Source organism: Furipterus horrens, unplaced genomic scaffold, assembly GCF_987537825.1.
Source record: "Furipterus horrens unplaced genomic scaffold, mFurHor1.1.pri manual_scaffold_17, whole genome shotgun sequence".
In the NCBI taxonomy this organism is placed as follows: domain Eukaryota; kingdom Metazoa; phylum Chordata; class Mammalia; order Chiroptera; family Furipteridae; genus Furipterus; species Furipterus horrens.
Genome location: NW_028327187.1, coordinates 45,979,066 through 46,003,395, shown reverse-complemented (window position 1 = coordinate 46,003,395; position 24,330 = coordinate 45,979,066). Strand labels below are relative to the sequence as shown.

Here is a 24,330-nt window from a genome sequence, read left to right as displayed (position 1 = left end):
ACACCAGGGGACAACAGTAACTACTTCTTTAGCTGTTTCAAGGGGTTCTTCAGGTAAATCTGGAATTCTGTGTGGGGTGTTCAGCAGGTGGTGAAACTTTGGTTGAAGGCTTATGCAAGTTCCGTCTCTTTGTTGCTTTTCTGTTTGACATTTCAAAAGATCTCTGACTTTCGAGCACCAAATCTTCATCACCCTAGGCTGAGGATCACACACCAGAGCTCCAGATAGAAGAGGGTGAGCACAGGGGTGAGAAAAATGCCAACTACTCCACAAGATGCTATTGTGGCAGAAGGCCTTCCACTCCAGAGCACATACTATTATTAAAGTATATGGCAAAGACTTTGCTATAACATTTCCTATTTCTAGCTTTTATGTGAAGGTTTTGCAAAGTGTACATTGATGTGAATTTCTGAAACCATATTCCTATCCCAACACCACTATATAGAAATGTAAATAGTGAGTTTGACACTTCCACAGACTTGGGCTGCTGGGATATTCACTAAATTTTGACATGTGGAAGAAAGAGTTTAGGACTGACAGGAGACCAGAAATGTAGTCACTGGCTGTGTTACTCAATAGTTTAGGGATTTAGAATAATTAATTGTTAACCACTCTGAGCTTTAGTGAGTTCCCTGTCTAAAATTAGATGGTTGGATGAAATGATCTCTGTATCCTTCCTGTGGTTCAATTTTATTGCAGGAAAAAAAAGTAGTATTTTAGTTTTTTTTTTTCCTTTAACTGTAAGAGACATTTAAGACAAATTATAAATGCCATTATTCCACAGTAGAAAATATATTAAAAACATTCAGTATTTGTTGATAGTCTGACTTATTGGGATATTATCTTATGTAAACTGTTGAGGATGGAAAGTAGAAGATGGTACATAACTCTAGTCATGAAAGTCCTTTTTGTTTTTCCAAATAGTTATGTATCATCTTTTCCTATTGACATTAATTTGTGTTAATTTCTACTAGTTATTGAATTGGAGGAGGCTATAAGGATTTGTCCAAGTGTAGATAATCACTATACACACATTTCCAGTATAGTGGATCAATAGATTTTAAACTTGAATCTTCACCAAAATCACCCAGTACTTGCAAGAAATGCAGATTCTGGTCAATAAGATGGCTACCACACTTAGGGGAAACCACCATAGGTGTTAAAATTCCTGAGTTCAACTTCTAACTCTATCACTTATTAGTTCCGTGCTTAGCCCCCAACCCTCTCTTATATCACTGCCCATTATCTGCTCTAACTCCTCCATATTCTTTATCCCCCATTACAGATGAAAGACCAACTAAGTAAAGTGGTAGCCTATGTTTTTCCGCTGCTGGGTAGGAAAATCCCCTCTGTGAATGTTGCTATTAATTTCCCTTACTGCACAATTGAAGTTATCCAATGTACAGCCATCTTGTCTCCTCCTCCCCTCTATGTCCCCTCTCCTGTCCAGGCATGGGTACCATACCTCTACCCCAAATACAGTTACAAGACCAAGAGATTCAGTGTTAAGTACTTTTTGAATTTACTCTTTACACCTCTTGTAGTTCCCCATCTGTGTGCATAAGCTCAAGTGTATAACTTCTGTGTGCAAAACTAAGAGCCAATCCTATAGCCCCATTCCAACTGTCCCAACTGCCCCATCCCATAGCACACAACATTTCCCTGTACTCTAGCTGTTGTGTGTTGCAGTCATGAAATCAGAAGAGACTGCTCAGAAGAAGCTGTATTTGGGCTGGACTTTGAAGAACAGGACAAGAAAGGACATTCCAGAAAGAAGAAATAGCATAATCAAATGCATATTAGATTAGAACATTTGCCCTCAAACAAGAAATACCTTGGGATTTTAAAAATTCAGATTCCTGGGCCACACCAAGAAAGATTCTGATTACATTGGTCTGGAATGAACCAAATAATCTGCATTTTAACTATCTCTTTAGGTGACTTTTATATTGGGATTCAGGAGAAAGACCTTGAAAAATAGTAAACTAATAAAAATATAGTTTATTCTTACATAAGTTAGGATGCACTGTGGGTTCTAAAATACACCATTCGACTCAATTAAATTCATTAAATATTTATAAAAAGTCTATAATGAGCTATTACTCTGTATATTTGTCCAACTTTTAATCTTAAAGGGAAAAAAGTGGTCTTACTCTGTCATGATGTTGATATCACTCACTATTACTCTGTATAGAACAGTGGTTCTAAATGTGTGATCTATGGACCAGCAGCATCAGTATCACCTGAGAGTCTGTCAGAAATGCAAATTATGTGTTTTCAACTCAGACCCCCTGAATCAGAAATTCTGGAATTGGGACCCAGCCATCTGGGTTTGAACAAGCCTTCCAAAATATTCTGATGCTTGAGGCATTTTAGAATCACGACTCTAGACTAGTATGAGATTTGTGTAATATAGTTGACCTTCCTACTTGTTATTAGAGCCTCTCAAGGCAAACCAGTATTTTAAAAGCTGGAGTAGGGAGAGATTTATCTCATAACTTAATTTAGCAAAATAAAAATATAGAGCTGATGCGCTATAGAACTGTTGATTATCAAATGTTTCTTAGAAGACATTGCCTAATTTAGTTGTTAAAACCAATGGATATGATGGCATGGTTTTATTTTCATATGAATATGTAGATTATACTCATTTACTAGTATTTTCTCAACACAGTTATAGTTAATATATATATAAGCAATTTTATTTTAGCCTAGAGCAGTGGTTTTCACCTTTATTGCATATTACAACCACATGAGCTTTTAGGTAGTAGGTGCCTAGATGTATCCTCTCACCCATTCTCATTTCATTGGTCTATATTTAGGAACAAGCATTGAATATCTTTTCAGTGCCACTTCTCAAGGGATTGTTATGTGGCCAGATTTGAGAATCACTGGCCTTGAGTTTTCTATATGCTTCTTATCTTGCTTCAGCATCTAACATCTGTTTAACAGAAGATGTGTTTTTTTTTTTAAATGCAAAAATGAAACAATTCAATTTGGATGCTTTTTATTTCTTTTTCTTGTCTGATTGCTGTGGCTAGGACTTCCAACACTATGTTGAATAGGAGTGGAGAGAGTGGACATCCTTGTCTTCTTCCTGATCTCAGGGGGAATGCTTTCAGTTTTTGTTCATTGAGTATGATGTTGGCTTCAAGTTTCTCATATATAGCCTTTATTATGTTAAGGTATGCTCCCTCTATTCCCATTTTGCTGAGTGTTTTCATCATAAATCGGTATTGTACTTTATCAAATGCTTTTTCTGCATCTATTGATATGATCATGTGATTTTTGTCTTTCATTTTGTTTAGGTGATGTATTATATTTATTGATTTGTGAATATTAAACCTTCCTTGCATCCCTGAAATGAATCCCATTTGATTGTGTGTATGATCTTTTTGATGTATTGCTGGATCCTGTTTGCCAATATTCTGTTGAGGATTTTAGCATCTATGTTCATCAGTAATATTGGCCTGTAGTTTTCTTTGTTGTGTCTTGACCTGGTTTTGGAATTAGGGTAATACTGGCTTCATAGAAAGAGTTTGGAATTTTTTCTCTTCTTGGATTTTTTGGAATAGTTTGAGAAGGGTAAGAGTTAGTTCTTCCCTAAATGTTTTGTAAAATTTGCCTGTGAAGCCATCTGGTCCAGGGCTTTTGCGTGCTGGGAGTTTTTTGATTACTGCTTCAATTTTACTAGTTGTTATTGGTCTATTCAGACTTTCTGCTTCTTCTTGATTCAGTTTTGGAAGACTATATGTTTCCAGGAATTTGTCCATTTCTTCTAGGTTGTCAAATTTCCTAACATACAGTTGTTTGTAGTAATTTCTTACAGTTGTTTGTATTTCTGTGGTATCAGTCGTGATTTCTCCTCTTTCATTTCTGATTTTTTAAATTTGGGTCTTCTCTGTTTTTTTCTTGATGAGCCTGGCTAAAGCCTTATCGATTTTGTTTATTTTTTGAAAGAACCAGCTTCTACTTTTGTTGATCCTATGTTCATAGCAGCACTGTTTACAATAGCTAGGTGCTGGAAACAGCCTAAGTGCCCACCTGTAGATGAGTGGATCCAAAAACTGTGGTACATTTACATAATGGAATACTATGTAGCAGAAAGAAAGAAGGAACTCCTGCCATTTGCGACAACATGGATGGAACTAGAGAGAACTATGCTTAATGAAATAAGCCAGGCAAAAAAAGAAAAATACCATATGATATCACCTAATACAGGAAACTAAGGAACAGCATAAACAAATGAACTAAATAGAACAAAGAAAAGAATAACAGTTATTAGGGAGGGGAGGGAGAGAAGGGGGATAAGTAAGAGAAGGGTTTAGTCAAAGAACCTGTATAAATGACTCATGCACATGGACAGTGGGGCAGGGATGTGATTGTGGAAGAAAGGGTGGGCTGGGTGAGGGGGAGCAATGGGGGAAAAATGGGACAACTGTAATTAAAAAACAAAATAAAAATTCTATATAGAAAAAAAAAGAAACAATTTAGAGAAAAACAGAAATTTGAAAAGGCAGTAATGTTTATCAGGTCAAGAAATTACACTGGGGAACACAATTTTCATTGAGTTAGATTGGACACTTGTTTTTTACTACCTTTTGGCATCTGAATCGAAAAGTGACTGCAGTTTTTCTCTATCACGTCAACTTTTTAAAGTATATGATACCCCCCTTTGTCCCCAAAATCATACAAAATGTACATAAAAAGGAAAATAAAGAAAAAAATGACTTTAATATACTGTTTATTTAGAGTTTTTATTCATATAAAGGCTATATATTGTTACTGTAAGTCAAATTGTCTACAAGTAGTAAAGTTCTGCTACCAAACATACTTATGAAGATATTTTATTTTTTCAAATGAGAGTCTTGGAAATGCCAAAACAAGATACTTGAAACAGTCTCCTTCACTTGGCAAAGCTTTAACAAATTGCTTCATGAGACCCAGTTTTATGTGCAGAGGTCAGAATATAATGTTCTTTCTGTCAACAAGTGGCTCATGTAGAATGTTTGGATCACCAGTTTTGAGGTCAGATCTTGGAAGCCAATTTGACTCTCCCCAATGCTTCTCATGAGCTCTGCTGTCCCACATACATAGTAAACAGAGATACTTGGTATATTCACATTGCTGACTGAGAAGGAAGCAGACCATTTTAAGGTCAACACAGATAATCCAATTATGCTTGTGATATTTCAACAGATCAATGACTCTCTTTATGTCCTCATATTTTTCACAAAAACAAACTGAATCGCCAATGGGACTGCACCAAATAAATTGCCATTGTGAAGGAGAACACACTTCAAACTCTGCTTTGAGCTATTGATGAACAGCCACCATTCAGTTGCATTCTAGATTGGATTTCCCAATTCCCCCATTAAACCATGTATATCATGGCAATACACAAGGCCACCATCACTTTGAAAGTACTGCAGAAATGTACTTTCTCTTGATCAAAAGTATGATGCCTTCGCTCATTTTTCAAGCAACTTTTTCTCATGCAGTCTTGATGCTAGAAGTTCTGAAGCCTTTTTGGATAGTCCCAAATCTTGTGAGAAATCATTCAACTCATGATGATCAAATCCGTTATGAACTGAGTCATCTTCAATTTCAAAATCTTCATTGTTGCTGTCAATTAGATTTTTACCATACTCCTATTTTTTGAAAGAGGGTAGTTCAATGAAAACTGACGCTGGGATTTTAGCTGAATGAGGCACTGGGTATATAGCTGATGGTAGACTAGGATACTCTATTTTACATTTATTTTTCTTGTTATTATATATTCTGATGTTTTCACAATACAAATGTAACAGTCACTTGAATGATCTCTGGGTTTTCGCCAAACCATAGGTATACCAAATGGCAACTTACCATGTATTCCCTTCGTTCACATCCATAAACTCTTGACACACTGCTTGTATAACTTGTGAGGGGCCCAACGCTTATCTTGATCAGCAAGTTTTACTTTAAAATATGCAAAGTAGGCTTGCCTGACTAATGCGCTAATGTTTGTCCTTTGACTGGGAATGGTGAAACTGCCACAGATATAACAAAACAAATCATGGTTGTTTAGGCACTTACAAGGAGAAATAGCAGAGGCAGACATGATCTGAAGGAAAGGAAATAGGTATGTATGTAAATAAAAAAATGAATTCTACTAACTTCTTGTATACAGACAAGAACTCGGACTACACTTCAGAATACGATTCACTATAAAGAGCGGCACACAAACTCTCACCATACTGTCTCATGTGTAACTGAATAGCCTAGACTAGTATGAACCTACCACTGGTCTCCAAGGTCGTCCCTCACCCCTCCCCATTTGAGGGAGGTTTGCTCTCAGCCAATAGGAGAGCACAAGTACTTCTCTCAATCCAGGCTGGATCCAGCTTAGAGTGGTCACATTAAGATAAGCTGTAGAGAAAAACTTGATGTGATAGAAGAAAGCTATCTGCAGTTTTGAAATCAGCATGTCTATTTAAGTCGAAAACAGCTGAAAAATTGAACTCAACAAAAAGTATATTAAAAATTATTCCTGTGTTATAATTCAGACCTCTTCCATTGTTTAATCAATGTATTAGTTAATATTCTTTGATGATAGAAATATGGACAGTAAAGCCCTTGAAAGCAGGGACTGTGTCTTGACATTTTTATGTCCTCTCTGCCAGGTACAGTATAGACACTCAAAAGTATTTGCTGAATAAAAGAAACAAAGGAATGAAGGGAGGAAGTGTAAAAGGAAGGAAGTGTAGAGTAAGTGAGCCAATTAACCAGCAAGTATCTATGTTCTTATCTATTGTTTTCACATATTATTCTAGGATTGTGGGCAAAGAAGGAAATAAGTAACAAAATGGTTTCTATACTCTGAGAATTTAAAATTTTAAGAAATGTGGACATGTGCATATTTTAAAATGCAAAACTTAAATGATACTGGATTTCACAAAAGGAAGAGTTTGCATTCAGTTGGAATAACCAGGAAAGATTTCATAGAGTAAGTGCAACCTGAGCTGATGGATGAAATAAAGAAAAAATCCAATAAAGAAGAACATCATGAGCAAAAATTCAGAAGAATTTGGGGAGCTTAAGTTGAAAAGGTAATTTGGGGCTAGATTTTTGAGAGGTTTTTTTTCTTTGTTTTTTCAATTTATTTTTTAATTTCATTTTTTGGTTTTTCAATTACAGTTGTCCCATTTTTCCCCATTGCTCCCCCCTCCTAGCCCATCCCTTCTCCCACAATCATGTCCCTCCCCTTTGTCCATGTCCATGAGTCATTCATACACGGTCCTTGACTAGACCCTTCCTTACTTATCCACCTTCTCTCCCTCCTCCCTCCCCCCTACTGACTACTATTCTAGTCTTTGCCTATTTAGTTCATTTGTTTGTGTTGCTCTTTAGTTTCCTGTATTGGGTGACATCATATGGTATTTTGCTTTCTTTGCCTGGCTTATTTCACTAAGCATAATTCTCTCTAGTTCCATCCATGTTGTCGCAAATGGCAGGAGTTCCTTCTTTTTTTCTGCTACATAGTATTCCATTGTGTAGATGTACCACCATTTTTTGATCCACTCATCTACAGATGGGCACTTAGGCTGTTTCCAGCACTTAGCTATTGTAAACAGGGCTGCTATGAACATAGGGGTGCATAGGTTGTTTTGAGTTAGGGTTTTAGGATTTTGGGGGTATAATCCTAGCAGTGGAAACGCTGGTTCAAAAGGCAGTTCCATTTTTAATTTTTTGAGGTAATTCCATACTGTTTTCCATAGTGGCTGCACCAGTCTGCATTTCCACCAACAGTGCAGTAGGGTTCCTGTTTCTCCACATCCTCGCCAGCATTTGGCGTTTGTTGATTTGTTGATGATGGCCATTCTGACAGGTGTAAGGTGGTATCTCATTGTGGTTTTTACTTGCATCTCTCTGATGGCCAATGATGTTGAACATTTTTTCATGTGCCTAAGGACCTTCTGTATGTCCTCTTTGGAGAAGTGTTTGTTCAGGTCCTTTGACCATTTTTTAATTGGGTTGTTTGTTTTCTTGATGTTGAGTCATATAAGCTCTTTATATATTTTGGAGATCAGTCCCTTGTCAGTGATATCATTGGCAAATATGTTTTCCCATATGGTTGGTTTCCTTTTCATCTTGCTGATGTTTTCTTTTGCTGAGCAGAAACTTTTTAGTTTGATGTAGTCACATTTGTTTATTTTTTCCTTTATTTCTCTTGCCTTAGGAGACGTATCCGTGAAGATATTGTTACGTGTGATATCTGAAACTTTCCTGCCTATGTTTTCCTCTAGGACTTTTATGGTGTCACGGCTTACATTTAAGTCCTTAATCCATCTTGAGTTTATTATTGTGTGTGGTGTAAGTTGGTGGTCTAGTTTAATTTTTTTGCACATCCCTGTCCAGTTCTCCCAGCACCATTTGTTAAAGAGGCTCTTCTCATTCCATTTTATGTTCCTTCCTCCTTTATCAAAGATTAGTTGGCCATAGAGGCCTGGGTTTATTTCTGGGCTTTCAATTCTGTTCCACTGATCTATATGTCTGTTCTTATGCCAGTACCAGACTGTTTTGATCACAGTGGCTTTGTAGAATTGTTTGATGTCTGGTATCGTGATTCCTCCTGCTGTGTTCTTCTGTTTCAAGATTGCTTTTGCTATTCGGGGTCTTTTTTGGTTCCATATGAATTTTTGGAGGATTTGTTCTAGGTCAGTGAAATATGTCATTGGTATTTTAATAGGGATTGCATTGAATTTGTAAATTGCTTTGGGTAGTATGGCCATTTTGATGATGTCATTCTGTCCCTTGTTTCCATGACTCTGGTTCTATTTTGCTCATTTGTTTGTTTTGTTCAGTAGGTTCCTGTATTAGGTGATATCATATGGTATTTGTCTTTCGCCACTTGGCCTATTTCACTTAGAATAACACTCTCCAGTTCCATCCATGCTGTCGCAAAAGGTAGGAGTTCCTTCTTTCTTTCTGCTGCATAGTATTCCATTGTGTAAATGTGCCACAGTTTTTTTTCATCTACTCATTCACCGATGGACCCTTAGGCTCTTTCCTGCACTTAGCTATTGTAAATAGCGCTGCTATGAACATAGGGGTGCATAAGTTCTTTTGAATTGGTGTTTCAGGATTCTTCAAGTATAAGCCCAACAGTGGAATCACTGGATCAAAAGGCACTTCCATTTTTAGTTTTTTGAGGAAATTCTGTGCTGTTTTCCACAGTGGCTGCACCAGTCTGCATTCCCACCAACAGTGCACTAGGGTTCCCTTTTCTCTGCATCCTCACCAACACTTGTTTGTTGATTTGTTAATGAAGGCTATTCTGACCTGTGTTAATGAAGGCCATTCTGACCTGTGTGAGGTGGTATCTCATTATGGTTTTAGTTTGTATCTCTCTGATGGCTAGTGATGTTGAACTCAGATCTGCGGTATTATTATATGTAGAAAAAGAGATAAATTCCATAAGGGTAGCTAGTTCTCAGTATACAACTCGTTTCATGTAATTTTTACATATCACACCTAATTTTAGAAGCCTCTTCATTTTTAAAATATTTAGGAAATACTTAATTCAAGAGTATACATTCATAAGGGTAGGTGATTTCCTTTTGATAATTTAGCTTTATCTGTTAAAGCATTGTTGCTTTTATTTCTGATTCCTGGTTTTACAGTAGAATATCTATATGATAATCTAATGTCCTTATTTAACTCTGATTATAGAATAAGGTCTCTAGTGGTTGACCTCCTTGTATCCATTCTTTACACTACTGCCAAGCTGATTTTTCTAAAATGCAGATCTGTCCAGTGCCTCTTTATTAAAACCCATACTTCTTCCTTACCTACAGTATTTAGTCCAAACTATTTATCATTACAAGGGCCTTCATCATCTGACTCATCTCTTGCCAATGCCCCACCATAAACCTCAAGTTCTAACTGTGCTAATAAAATCAGTTCACTGAAAGAGCCATACTGTTTCCTGATTTGGAGTCTTTTCATGTATTCTCTGCTTAGAATGCTTTTTCTTCTCCCATCTTGCTGTGAAGAGCTACTGATTTTACAAGATACAGCTTAAGCACTATCATCTTTTTAAGTCTTATGTGTCCTTTGGTCCTTCCTCTTCCCACCCACTAGGTTATTCTCTCTCTCTCTTGTTCATTCATTCTCTTACGTGTCTTCATCTGCTATAATTGTTTATGTCTGTCTCCTCCTGGACTCAAAGGCAGGTTTATATTTGTCTTATTACTTTTTAAAACTCTATTGCTTATTTTACACTGTTAGCTCTCATTATGTGTTTGGAACTCTCAATGTCAAGATTAATGTCTTCATGATATCTGAGATGAGTTAACTCCAAATCTCAGTCTTGTCCTATTTTTCTAAAATTTGGGTCTTTCTAAATTATCTTATTCTCTTGTGTCAATGACCTCGAACTGATAGATCTGTAGTTCTTTTCTTCATTTAAGATGTGAGACTCCCCAGAATTATAGAAGTTAAGGGTTACTCTGTTAAACTTGCAGAAAAGTCTTGCTGAATTTTGAGGCAACCACTAATCCCTGTATCTAAAATTGCTAAGAGAATTATGAAGTAGTTTGGATATTTTAGGTCTTGGATATCCGTGATTTGGCCGCTTTCTGTATGGGAAATTATTGTTGCCAATGTGTGTTGGTTTTTTATATTAGCTTAATAATTGCTTTACATACATTGCCTTTAATTTTTAAAACAAGTCCTGTAGATTTAATAAGTTACTCAGGTTCATTATCTACTAAGAAATGGGCTTTGACTAAATCCAGGTCTGTCTTACTCCAGATTCTATGATTTTTCAAAATACTACATTGCTTCCTGAATATGACTGCTTATTCAGAGTATTTAAAATTATTAATAAAGACTTTACTCATTTTATAAATTGAAGAAGTAGATTGTAAGGTTTATTCATTCAGGTTTTTCATAAAAAACTAAAGTAGAGAATTTGAAATTGGACTTTAGAGACTATTTAATCCAACTCCCTCATCTGGCATGTAAGGGAATTTACGTAGGCAAGAGAAGTTGAATGACTGCCTCAGGATCACTCAGCTAGCTGGTTAAGAGTTGTTAGTTGTCAACATTGATGTTATAAAACCATTATTTGAAAGAAATACCAGATGCCGGATTCCCCACCCCCCACCCCTACCACCAAGGAAAAAAAGCTTAGAGTGGCCTTTAGATAAGTGATGTCGAGGATTTCAGTCTTGAGGACATGGCTCAGAGATAATCCTGACTTGGGATCATGGCATATGGAGACACCTCAGTACCTTTACTCATGTGTTAGGCTGGCCAAAAAGTCTGTTATTTTTTTCCCCATATGATGGCTCTAGTAGAGCTTAGTTGTCTTTAACTTCATTTGAGAGAATTTTGTTAGATTGTATTGTGACAGCTGTCATATCAACATGCACTAAAAAAAACTTACCAAAATTGGTGAATTTTTGTGCAGCCATTTTAATATTGAAGATGGAAGAAAATATGCAACATTTTTGGCATATTATGCTTTATTATTTCAAGAAAGGTGAAAACACAACTAAAGCACAAAGAATAATTTATGCAGTGTATGGAGAAGGTGCTGTGACTGATCAAACGTGTCAAAAGTGGTTTGTGAAGTTTCTTGGTACTATTCACATTTTGGCCAAATAATTCTTTGCTGTGGGGCTGTCTTATGCATTGGAAGATGTTTAGCAGCACCCCTGTCCTCTGCCCACTAGAAGCCAATAATGGGAGATAGCCGACATATACAAAATATCCAAATCAATAAAGTTATTGGTGAAAATGAAAAATGTGTCTTTTATTTTATGGAAAAATGTAACTGGCTTTTTGGCCAACCCAACAGTTCCTAGTCTTGGTTTCATTCCTTCCTCTTTTTTTATTTTTAAAAATCTATCCAACGTTTACAAATCTTTGCCTGATATTATTATTAGCATTGGCCTTGACCAGTAACCATTTCAGTGCCAACCATGGGCCAAGTACTAGGAATACCAAAAAGCATAAAATCTAGTCACTGCACTGCAGAGGCTTGGTTTATCTGGGAGTGGGAAGCAGTATACACAGGGGTTGGTGGAAGTAGCTTTACAGTTACGAGTATGAGAAACACAGAGTTCATTCTGGTATTATTATTTATTTATTAATCATATTATTATGAACAACTGTAAACCTACTTTTGCCCACTCCTGTATTTAATTGCAGATAGTATATAGAGATGCCATGAATAATACAGCTCTAGAAGCAGAAAAGATTAGGTAAGTGTAGCGTGGCTAGCGGTTACAGAAGTTTCTGTGTATAAATGGTTTATCTTAAGTTAGTCTTTAAATGAAGAGTTGGAGTGGTGTGAAAGGAGGAAAACACTGGGGAAAGAACCTCTCACTATTTTTTTTTTAAATCTTACCCTTGCTCACTCCCTTTCAGTCACAGTGACCTTGTTTTTTCAGAAGCCCTAAAACATGTTCTTCCAGAAAGCCATATGTCTCCTTCCCTACTCCCTTCGGCTTTTTTTTTTTTTTTTTTAATCCTCACCCAAGGATATGTTTAATGATTTTAGGGAGAGGGAAAGGGAGAGAAAGAAACATCGATGTGAGAGAGAAATATCGATCAGTTGCCTCCTGTATACTCCTTGACTATGGATTCAACCCTCAACCTAAGCATGTGCCCTGATCTGGAATCAAACCCGCAACATTTTTGTGTACGGGATGATGTTCCAACCAACCAAGCCACCTGGGTAGGGCTTTCTTCAGGTCTTAATTATAGTATCACCCCTTCTGTGAGGTCTCTTTTTTGTGCCTTTTTGCTATCCAAAATACTCTATATTTTTATTGTCTTTTTATTCCTACTATAATGTAAGGTCCATTAGGGCAGGGATTTTTACACATTTTATTCAGTACTATATACCCAGCACCCAGAACAGTACCTGTTACAAAGTAGGTACTCAAATTTTTGTTGAGTGAATAAGACAATTGAACTTTAAAGCAGAAATGTGAAGATCATTTGATCTATCCTCCCACCCCTTCCTTCCCTCCTTCCTTTCTTCCTTACTTTCTTCCATTTCTTCCCTCCCTTCTGGCTGGCATAGAGGAGGAGGAACTTTTTATTCCATTTAAAAAAAATTTTTATAGGACTTAGAAAAATTATATACAGAAGTCATGAACAACTCCATGTATTTCTACGCATAAAAACATGTACTCACCAACCAGATCAAGATACAGAATACTTCTAAGACCCCAGAAGCCTTTCTCATGCTCTCTCCTACTTTCCCAAAGGTAACCACTATTCTGACCTCCATTACAGTAGATTAGTTTTGCTTATTCCTCAACTTCATATAAATGGAATCAAATCATTCTTTTATATATGGTTTCCTTTGTTCAGATTTATGTGTATGAGATTCATGTTTTAGTTAGTAGTAGCTTATTTTTTATTACTGTGTACTATTTTGTTTTATGAGTAAATATTTTTCTATTTTACTGTTGATAAACATTTGAGCCATTTCCTGTTTTCAGCTCTAAGGAGCAAAGCTGCTATGAACAATTTTATACTTCTATTTCAGTGGGCATAAGGATTCATTTCTTGGCTAAATAACTAAGAATTGACCTCATCTCTTTCTCTCTAGATAGATAGATACACATAATTCTTAATCCTACATTGTTCTTAGCACATGCTAGATGGTCATTGAATGATTGAAGATAAATTATTAACTAGTCATGTACTGTGAGATTATCTCAAATTTATTTAAAATATTGGAGAAAAGTCCTTACACATTTCTCTTTCCTCTTGCTTAGCCTTAAAAAAAAACATAGTCTTTATTACATTCAAGAAGGAAGAAATATGTGTATAGAAGAGAAACATCAAATTAATTTCAAAATGTGAATTTCAGACCTTATTGGCTATTTTCTTATATTTTTTTCTACAATAAGAGTCATTTCTTTTTGACAGTTTGGTTTTATCATAATTATATTTTTCTACTATTCTGTAGTTTGAAATCAATTGATAGAAGAACTATGAATATGTTTTTTATTTCTTTCGTGTGTTAATAGCATATTTGGGGATATGTCAAAGACTTTCTTTGGTGACCTTAAGTCATTTTAGAAATGGCTTTAGTTGGTGAAGAATGCAAATGAGAGGCCCCACAATAATAGAAAAAATCTTGAGACATATTTTTCTCATTCTGCAAAAAATTTCAGTTCCCTTTTGAAGTGATTCCTAAGCTAAGTTTAAACATTTTTTTAATTGTATTTTTTCCATTATCATTTACCCCCCTTACACCCCCCCCCCATTCCTAAGCTAAGTCTTGAAAGATGAATAGGAAACAAGGTGAGTGGGATACCTGGTAGGGAATGAGGTGGGGAAAAGCACACTATAGGTAGGGAACTGCATATGCAGAGAGAGAGCAGGGCACCTTTGGGGATCTGCAGGCAATTCAGGAGGACTAAAGCAGTGGATTTCCAGCTATAATGTGCATATGAATCTCCTGGTAGTAGATTCATGAATTTGGAGTTCTAACATGTTAACAGGTGATAGAGATGTTGCTGGTTCAAGGATCACACTTTGCTAGAGCATTGGATGCAAGTGAGAATGACGGAGTAGGGAGTGAAAGAAAGCAAGGCATGAAGGCTCTCATAACCAATGTAGAGACTATGTTTAAAGCAATGGTAACCCACTGACAGATGCTAAGCATAATAGTGACTGTGAGATTTGTGATTTCCTAGTTAGGCAACTAGTGGTAGAAATAATCTTAAGGGTTAAACTGCATCTACATTTGAAACTATATGGATAACTATTGTTTCTCCCAGTAGCAGACTCAGCCCATTTAAAGGAAAAGTTTGGTTATATTTATTAATTTAGGTGTTATATGTTAGTTTATCCCTGGCTGGTTTGGCTCAGTGGATTGAGCGTCGGCCTGCGAGCTAAGTGTCGCTGGTTCGATCTTCCAGTCAGGGTACATCAGAGAAGGAAAACTCTGACTCCAAAAAACCTCTGCTGCCTTGCGGCATACCTCTTCAGGGGAAAGGCTAGGGGAGTAAACCCCGACAGAAAATCCGGAGCCGGAGTCCCTAAGGCGGTTTGACGTTGTAGTCAACACCGGCAACTCCTGCGGCGCACCTGAAGCCAAGCTGTATCGACTCCGTCTTTCCCTTGGACCCTTCAGCTGCGAAGAGAGGGGGGGTCTGCTGCATGGGCAACAGCAGACCCTCCATATCACCCTGCCCAGGCTCTGTAGCTTCAGCGTCACTGGAGAGGACACTCCAGCATCATCGCAAGATGTCGATTCAACACGGGAGGAGACAGATACCGTGTCACTCCCGAGTTGGACTGCACAGCCATTCTCGGCGGTGCAGATAGACTCTTAAGAAGCTACACCATCGTCTCTCGAGACGAACGGCTGCCGCCGACGACGATGACGACGATTCTTCCCATCCAAGAACATGGTATTTGCTTCCATTTATTTGTATCTTCCTTAATTTCTTTCTTCAATGTTGCATAATTTTCAGTGTACAGGTCTTTTATCTCTTTGCTTAAGTTTATTCCTAGGTACTTTATTTTTCTTGTTGCTATAGTAAATGGTATTTTCTTTTTTGCCTCTGATATTTTATTGTTGGTGTACAGAAATGCCTTAGATTTCTGTATGTTTATTTTGTACCCTGCTATTTTGCCAAATTCACTTATTACATTGAGTAGTCTTTTAGTGGAGTTTATAGGGTTTTCTAGGTATACTATCATGTTATCTGTAAATAGTGATAGTTTTACTTCTTCTTTCCCAATTTGGATGCCTTTTGTTTCATTGTCTTGTCTGATTGCTATAGCTAGAACTTCCAACACTACGTTGAATAGAGGTGGGGAGAGTGGACAGCCTTGTCTACTTCCTGATTTCAGGGCGAATGCTTTCAATTTTTGTCCATTGAGTATGATGTTGGCTTCAGGCTTCTCATATATAGCCTTCATTATGTTAAGGTATGCTCCCTCTATTCCCATTTCGCTGAGTGTTTTCATCATAAATGGGTGTTGTACTTTATCAAATGCTTTTTCTGCATCTATTGATATGATCATGTGTTTTTTGTCTATCATTTTGTTTAGGTGATGTATTATATTTATTGATTTGCGAATATTAAACCATCCTTGCATCCCTGGGATGAATCCCACTTGATCGTGGTGTATGATCTTTTTGATGTCTTGCTGGATCCTGTTTGCCAATATTTTATTGAGGATTTTAGCATCTATGTTCATCAGTGATAGTGGCCTGTAGTTTTCTTTCTTTGCTGTGTCTTGACCTGGTTTTGGGATTAGGGTAATACTGGCTTCATAGAAAGAGTTTGGGATTTTCCCCTCTTCTTGGATTTTTTGGAATTGTTTGAGAAGGGTAGGAGTTAGTTCTTCCCTAAATGTTTTGTAAAATTCGCCTGTGAAGCCCTCCGGTCCAGGGCTTTTGTGTGCAGGGAGATTTTTGACTACAGTTTCAATTTCCTTCTTTGTTATTGGTCTGTTGAGACTTTCTACTTCTTGGTTCAGTTTTGGAAGGTTATATGTTTCTAGAAATCTGTCCATTTCTACTAGGTTGTCAAATTTCTTGCCATAGAGTTGTTTGTAGTAATTTCCTATAATTATTTGAATTTCTGTGGTATCAGTCGTGATTTCTCCTCTTTCATCTCTGATTTTGTTTATTTGGGTTTTCTCTCTTTTTTTCTTAATGAGCCTGGCTAGAGGCTTGTCGATTTTGTTTATTTTTTCAAAGAACCAGCTCCTAGTTTTGTTGATTTTTTGGATTGTTCGTTTAGTTTCTATGTCGTTTAATTCTGCTTTGACCTTGATGGTTTCCTTTCTTCTTTTTGCCCTAGGCTTGGTTTGTTGTTGTTCTAGTTCTTGTAGCTTTAGGGTTAGATTTTTTATTTGAGATTTTTCTAGTCTTTTCAGATATGCCTGTATTGCTATGAACTTCCCTCTTAGGACTGCTTTTGCTGTGTCCCATAGGTTTTGGGCTGTTGTGTGTTCATTGTCATTAGTTTCTAGAAATTTCTTGATTTCCTCTTTGATGTCATTGTTAACCCATTCATTATTTAATAGCGTGTTATTCAATCTCCATGAGTTTGGGTGTCTTTCATTTTTTTCCCTGAGGTTGATTTTTAGTTTCAAGGCATTGTGGTCTGAAAAGATGCTTGATATGATTTCAATTTTCTTGAATTTGTTGAGGCTTGTTTTGTGTCCTATCGTGTGGTCTATCTTTGAAAATGTCCCATGTGCCTTTGAAAAGAATGTGTATTTTGCTTCTTTGGGGTGAAAAGTTCTATATATATCAGTTAAGTCCATGTTGTTTAGTGTGTTGTTCAATGCCTGTATATCTTTGGTGTTTCTTTGCTTGGATGATCTGTCTATTGTTGATAATGAGTGTTGAAGTCCCCTACTATGAGTGTGTTGTTGTTAATATCCTTCTTGTGGTCTTCTAGTATTTGCTTTATGTATTTGGGTGCTCCTATGTTGGGTGCATATATGTTTATCAGTGTTATATCTTCTTGATGGATTGTTCCTTTAAGTATTATGAAATGTCCTTCTCTGTCTCTTTTTATTGCCCTTGCTTTGAAATCCGTTTTGTCTGATATGAGGACTGCTACCCCAGCTTTTTTTTCAGGTCCCTTTGCTTGGAATATTTTTTTATATCCCTTTACTTTCAGTCTATATAAACCTTTTATTTTGAGGTGTGTTTCTTGTAGACAGCAAATATGTGCGTCCTGTTTTCTTATCCATTCCTTTATCCTGTGTCTTTTAATGGGAGCATTTAATCCATTTACATTGAAGGTTATTATTGACATGTATTTATTCATTTCCCTTTGTATCTCTGGTCCTCTACTCTTTTTTTGTTTTTTCTCTTCCTTTTTTCTTAGAATATTCCCTTTAGCATCTCTTGCAATGCTGGTTTGGTAGAGATGTATTCTTTCAGTCTTCCTTTGTCTGAGAAACTCCTTATTTCACCTTCTATTTTGAATGAGAGCCTTGCTGGTGAGAGTATTCTTGGTTGTAGGCCTTTGTTTTACATTGCTTGAAATATTTTTGACCATTCCCTTCTGGCTTGTAATGTTTCTGTTGAGAAATCAGTCGATAGCCTTATTGGAGCTCCCCTGTAAGTTATTTGCTGTTTTTCTCTTGCTGCTTTTAGGATTCTCTCTTTGTCCTGGAATGTTGCCATTTTAACTATGATGTGCCTTCGATTGGGTTTTTGGGGGTTCCTCTTTATTGGAACTCTCAGTGCTTCTTGGACTTGCATAACTTTTTCTCTCATCAGGTTCGGAAAATTTTCTGTCACTATTTCTCCTACCAGTTTTTCAATTCCATGCTCCTTTTCTTCTCCCTCTCTAATTCCAATGATCCTGATATTATTACTTCTCGTGCTATCCTGTAATTCCCTTACATCTTGTTCATATTTTTTCAATCTTTTTTCATTTTGCTGTATCGTTTGAGAATTATTTCCTACATTATCCTCTAATTCACTAATCCGATCCTCTGCTTCGTTTAGTCTGCTTTTGACTGATTCTACTGTGTTTTTCAGTTCAGAGATTGCATTCTTCATTTCTTCCTGGTTTTTGTTGATAGTTTCTATGTCTTTTTTTATGTTGGTGTAGTTCTCTGCAAGTTCCCTGTAATTTTCTTGCAGCTGTTGGTAACTTCCTTGGAGGTTGTCATAGTCGTTTTTGAGGTTTTCGAGCATATTGAGCTTCTTCACCACCATAGTTTTGAATTCCATGTCTGACATTTGGGCTATGTCTATTCCATCTACCTCTCTTTCTGGAGATTCCTCTTTTCTTTTCATTGAGAGACTGTTTCTGCATCTTACCATGTTGGATTCTTCTTGTTTGTTTTTGTTATTTGGATTTGTCTGCTTTGCCTTTCCACCTTTGTGGTATGAGATTCTTTATGGTAGATCTTGGGGTTTCAGTGGTGCAGTGTCTTTGATCTCCTGAGCCTGAAGTTCTTGGGGTATCTTTTATATCATTTGTTTATGCTGTCTGGTTATATTTCAGATGCTTTTTGTTAGGATCTTTGTTCTGGCTAGTTGATTGAGAGTCACTCTATCCACTTTATCTTGAATTCTTTTGTGGAGATGTCAGATCAGCCTTTGTGTGTTGTCTTGTTTTTCTGTACCCACAGCTGGTCTAATGAGGTTGGTCAGAGGTTCCTGTTCCTTGCAGCAGTGGGCCCCTGCACTGCGTGTTCCTTTGGTGTCTGTTGGAGCTAGCCAATGTGTCTTTGCACGGACGCCTGTGAGTGGGTATGGTGGCCCGAGAGCCCACCTCAGGCCTGTCGTGTAGCGCTCCAGGAGTTTCCCAAGGTGGCCAGGGAGTTATCCTCAGGTCTGCCGCACTGTTCTCCAGGAGATGGTCTCTTGCCTGCCAGTGCTGGGCCCCAGACTCTCGTTTATAGTGGAAGTGAGCGATTGGTGCCTATTGATGTTGGTGAGGTATTTTGGCACTTGTGCACCCCTGCTTGCCCAAGGCAGTCGGGGATCTAGCCTCAGCGCAATGCTCCGAGTGAGTGTCTGTGAGTCCCTGCTGCCTGCTATTCCTCGCTCGCCCCTGTTTGCCCAGGGCAGCCGGGCAGCTAGCCTCAGTGCAGCACTCCGGGTAAGTGTCTGTGAGTCGCTGCTGCCTGCTGTTCCGGCGCCACAGCCGCCCACCGTCCTGCACCCGCCTGGGCGAGTATGCGCGGAGCCTGAGAGAATGCTCTGCGTTCTGGCCTGGCACTCGGGCCTGGCTCCCGCTCGAGCTGGCCAGGGGCAACTGCGCACAGTCTTCTGTGTATCCAGAAGTCCCTCCCTGTGCCCGTTTGGGCACTGGTCTTATGTCTGTTGGGGTGTGTCCAAGGGGCCCCTGGACTCTCGGCCCTGCGCACCTGGGCCAGTGAATGATGGCACTTCCCTATGCGAGCCCACGGCCCAAGGGGTGGGTTGGGGAGTGAGCGCGCGCACCTCTGCGCCTGCGCTCCTCAAGAATGTATTTTCACCCCCAAACTTTCCCCCCCCCTCCGTAGTTCACGAGAGAAAAATATAAAGAAAAAAATTACGATTTCACTTGCTCAGCAGCACGCTGTCTCCGGTCTTTCAACGCCTATGCCACCTGGTCGAGTCCTGTCTCTGCCAGCCGGTAGAGATCTGCTTTCCTCCTGACTTCCCTCTGGGGAAGCCAGTGGTCGCCAAAAAGCCTTTGTGTCCTTTCACCCATGGCTCCGGCAGCCACCCCAGTCAGGAATCCCATTTCGTCCCTTTTTCTTTTTTCACTATCTTCACTAAACACGTTGTTCCCAGATGGTTTTTCTCTAATCCAGCAGTGCCAAGGCTCAACTCCTGCCAGTGTCCACCTGCTCACTGAGATGTTCTGTCTGCAATTATTCCAAACTACAGACAAGTCTCGGGAGCCAGAGAGTACAGCCTCCCCTCACTCCTCCACCATCTTCCGATCTAGATTTTTGAGAGTTTTGGTTGAAAATTTTAGCGTTTGAAGTTTAAAATTTTTATTATGGGTGAAAGAGAGGTATTGGTGTGTTTTGTCATTTGTTGGTTTTTAGCAGGAGAGAGACATGACAAAAATATGATTTTAGACATGTTATTCTGGTGATAAGGTAGCTATCAATGGCTATATCAAAGTTGGTATTGATAACAGCTGAGGATAGTATTAGGGTATTGAAGATATAGGCCACTGGAAATCATACATGGACAAACCATAAATATGTGTATACACACACACACATATATGTGTATATATATATATTATTATTATTATATCGTCATCGTCGTCATCGTCGTCGTCGTCGGCAGCCGTCCGTCTCGAGAGACGATGGTGTAGCTTCTTAAGAGTCTATCTGCACCACCGAGAATGGTTGTGCAGTCCGACTCGGGAGTGACACGGTATCTGTCTCCTCCCGTGTTGAATCGACATCTTGCGATGACGCTGGAGTGTCCTCTCCAGTGAAGCTGAAGCTACAGAGCCTGGGCAGGGTGATATGGAGGGTCTGCTGTTGCCCATGCAGCAGACCCCCCCTCTCTTCGCAGCTGAAGGATCCAAGGGAAAGACGGAGTCGATACAGCTTGGCTTCAGGTGTTTAAATTTATATGAGGTTTGTCTGGAAAAAGTCCAACCATTGTTATATAACAAGAATGGTTTGCACCACATCAATGTAACCTGGCAGCCAAGGAGAATGGACTAGAGTGAGCATGTATGAACAATAACGACTTCATTGTACTAGTTAGTGGGGGCGGTAGACACCATTGAGTGAGCATGTGTACTGTGTGGCCATCACATTCAAATGACTGAGCAAGTATATCAACGAGTCTGCATCAAATTTTGTGTGAAGCTTGAACATTCCTCCATGAAAACTATTTGGATGATTCAGAAGCCTACAGCTATGGGCAACAGGTGATTGGCAGCTTCATCATGACAGTGTGCCCACTCATGCACCATGTCTTGTGCAGAGTTTTTTGGTGAAACATCAAATCATCCAGGTGACTCAGCCCCCATACAGCCCATATTTGGCACCCTGCAACTTCTGACTTTTTCCAAAACTAAAACCACCTTTGAAAGGGAAGATATATCAGACCCAATAGGAGAGGGCAGCTGATGGTGATTGGGAGAACTGTGTGAGGTCCCAAGGTGCCCTCTTTGAAGGGGACTGAGACATCTTTGTCCTATGTAGAATGTTTCTTGTATCTTGTATCTTCTTCAATAAATGTCTTTATTTCTCAGAGCACATGGATGAATACTTTCTGGACAGACCTTGTATATTATTTATATGTTACATGTAATATATAAATACAATATATATATTATAAATATAATATATATTATATATAATTTAATTTATATACATGTTTAAATATATATTTATATTATATGTTTAATTTATATATAATTTAATATACATTATATATTTAAATATATTATATATAACATATTAAAATGTATATATTAATATATCGTGTATATTATATGATATATATTTAAATGCCAGACAATATACTAGGTATTGAAGATACACCCAAGAGTGACAAACAAGATATTAAGATATTTAACAATCAGGACTACATGGACATTCTAGGCTTCTACCAATCAGAATTCATGAAGTCCAAGATATTGTACCAGTGTTTACTGACTGAATATCAGTCCTGGATAAAGCACTGAACAAAAAAAATTTGGCGCTTTCATGGAGCTTATATTTGAAGAATGTAAATGTAAAGAACAATATGTTTGGTGCCAGAGTATCATGAGGGAAAAGACAGCGCATCTAAAGTTGTAACAGTAAAAATGATCACCTACACAATAAATATGTAATTAGTTGGGCCACTCATTGATTAATGTCTGAGTGTCTATCTGCTTTTTTTTCTTTTTTTTTCTTTTTTTCTTTTCATTCTGCGCTTAACTACCACTTTTGACATTCCCTCCATGGTTCTTGTGGCCTAATGTAAAACCTATTCTCTGCATAGATTGGACATTTACTTCTTGTTGCTTTCTACAAGCTTTGCATGCTCTAGTTTTAAGCATTTCTCAATTCTAAGTTGTACCACCACATGTGACACACATTAAAACTTAGCAATATTTGAGGCCATGTCATTAGTAATCATGGTATCAAGGTTTTGAGCTTGGTTGAAAGTGGCTGGGGAGAGAGAATTAGAGAGAGATAGAGACTGAATTAGAATGAGAATGTTAGGAGCATGCAAAGTTGGTTCAAATTTACCAGTTGCTAGAGAAGAAATGTGTTTTAGGTCAAGTTTTTTTTTTGTTGTTTGTTATTTTTTTTTATTTTTTATTTTTTAGAACTCCATGATTGCACTTTTACAGAATCAATGGGATCACTTTTGTAGTAAATCTTTTCTGGTAAAATGTCTGAAGAGACCAGGCTGACCATTTTTTAGGCTGTTCCTTAATCACCTTTAATCAGGAATAATTCTTCAAGCCATGCATTAAAAGTACTGTTGTTTACACAAAGGATATTTGTAATTATTAAACATTGGCAAAATGAAACACTAGGAAAGGTCAATTTTTCAGAATGCCAATATTTGAGACCATTTTATTGTCTAAAATTTTTGTTTAAAAAACACAGAAAATAGCACCTTTATATTTTTATTTCATAAAATAGTAGTTTATTTTAATAAGTCCTTTGAAGGTAAAGGACAAATTAAAAAGTTAACTAAAAGCACTTATACTGGTATAACCAAGACACACAACAAAATGTGAAGTAATTATTTCATATTAACACTTCTTTCTATGCATAGAATGATGTTTTGTATATAATTTTGTATCCTACATTTTAGGACTTTCCATATGTCTCTAAATATTTTTTATAAGATATAGTTATAATTTTACATAATATTATGTCATATGGGTATACCATGCTTTATTTTACTATTCCTGTACTATTGGATATTTAGGTTGTCTTTACGTATGGGATATTGTCAATCATACTGCCATAAACAAAACTCACTTTTCTGCATTTCTGATTATATCCCTAGGTTATAAACCTATATTTGAAAACATAGGAATACCCAAATATATGAAGTTTATAAGGCTCTTTATACATTTCATTATCCAGAAAGATTATAACTATCTACACTGCCACAAATATAATATATGGGAATATCTGTCTCACTGTATTCTCACCAGAATTGAGTATTACCACATGGAAAAACTGGCAATCAGTTTTGTTTCTAGTAAGCTGGAAGACTAGGTATTCAGACTAACTCTCTCATGGAAAACAAATGCAAAGCTATATCAAAACACTTTATTAATCTTCTTGAATACATCCATAAGCTGAAAAGAATATAAGAAATTATCATCCAGTGACTAAATGAAGGCAGAGACCTAAAAGACCTAAGCAGCTCTCTGAAGCCAACTTTTACTTTGAGAACATTTGCTGTACTTAACACATTTTGTTTATCATAGCCTTGTGGAGCTGAAGGAATAGGAGACAAAGCCCATGGCTCCCATAAGATGGAGAATCTAGCAGGAGATCCTTCTACAAAGCTTGGGCGCCAAAGAACCATACTCTCAATTTAAGGGTTCACTAGAAGTAAATCTGTTCCTCATCCAGGAGTCTTCAGGGAAAACTATACTGCTTCCTTTGAACCTTGGTAGAAATGTGATGTAATCTCCTCTTGAGATTTTATAATAGCAAGCTAACCCTCATATATGTTTACAGCCAAAATACACACCACCTGACTATCCTGGAAAACCTAAAGCTGAGTATTTAGTTTAAAGCAAATCCAGGCTGGTGGTTTCTCTAAGTGCCTGACAGAACTAATCTCAAATTCTTTTTTTTTTTTTTTGAAGGGACTCACTTTTATCCCAAGCCCAA

At 37.5% G+C, this 24,330-nt stretch overlaps 1 pseudogene; it reads right to left on the bottom strand.

Annotated features, from left to right (window-relative positions):
• Positions 1 to 24,019, bottom strand: part of LOC149990942 (dnaJ homolog subfamily B member 6 pseudogene) — a 30,831-nt pseudogene extending 6,812 nt beyond the window's left edge.
• Between the last annotated feature and the right edge of the window lie 311 nt (positions 24,020 to 24,330).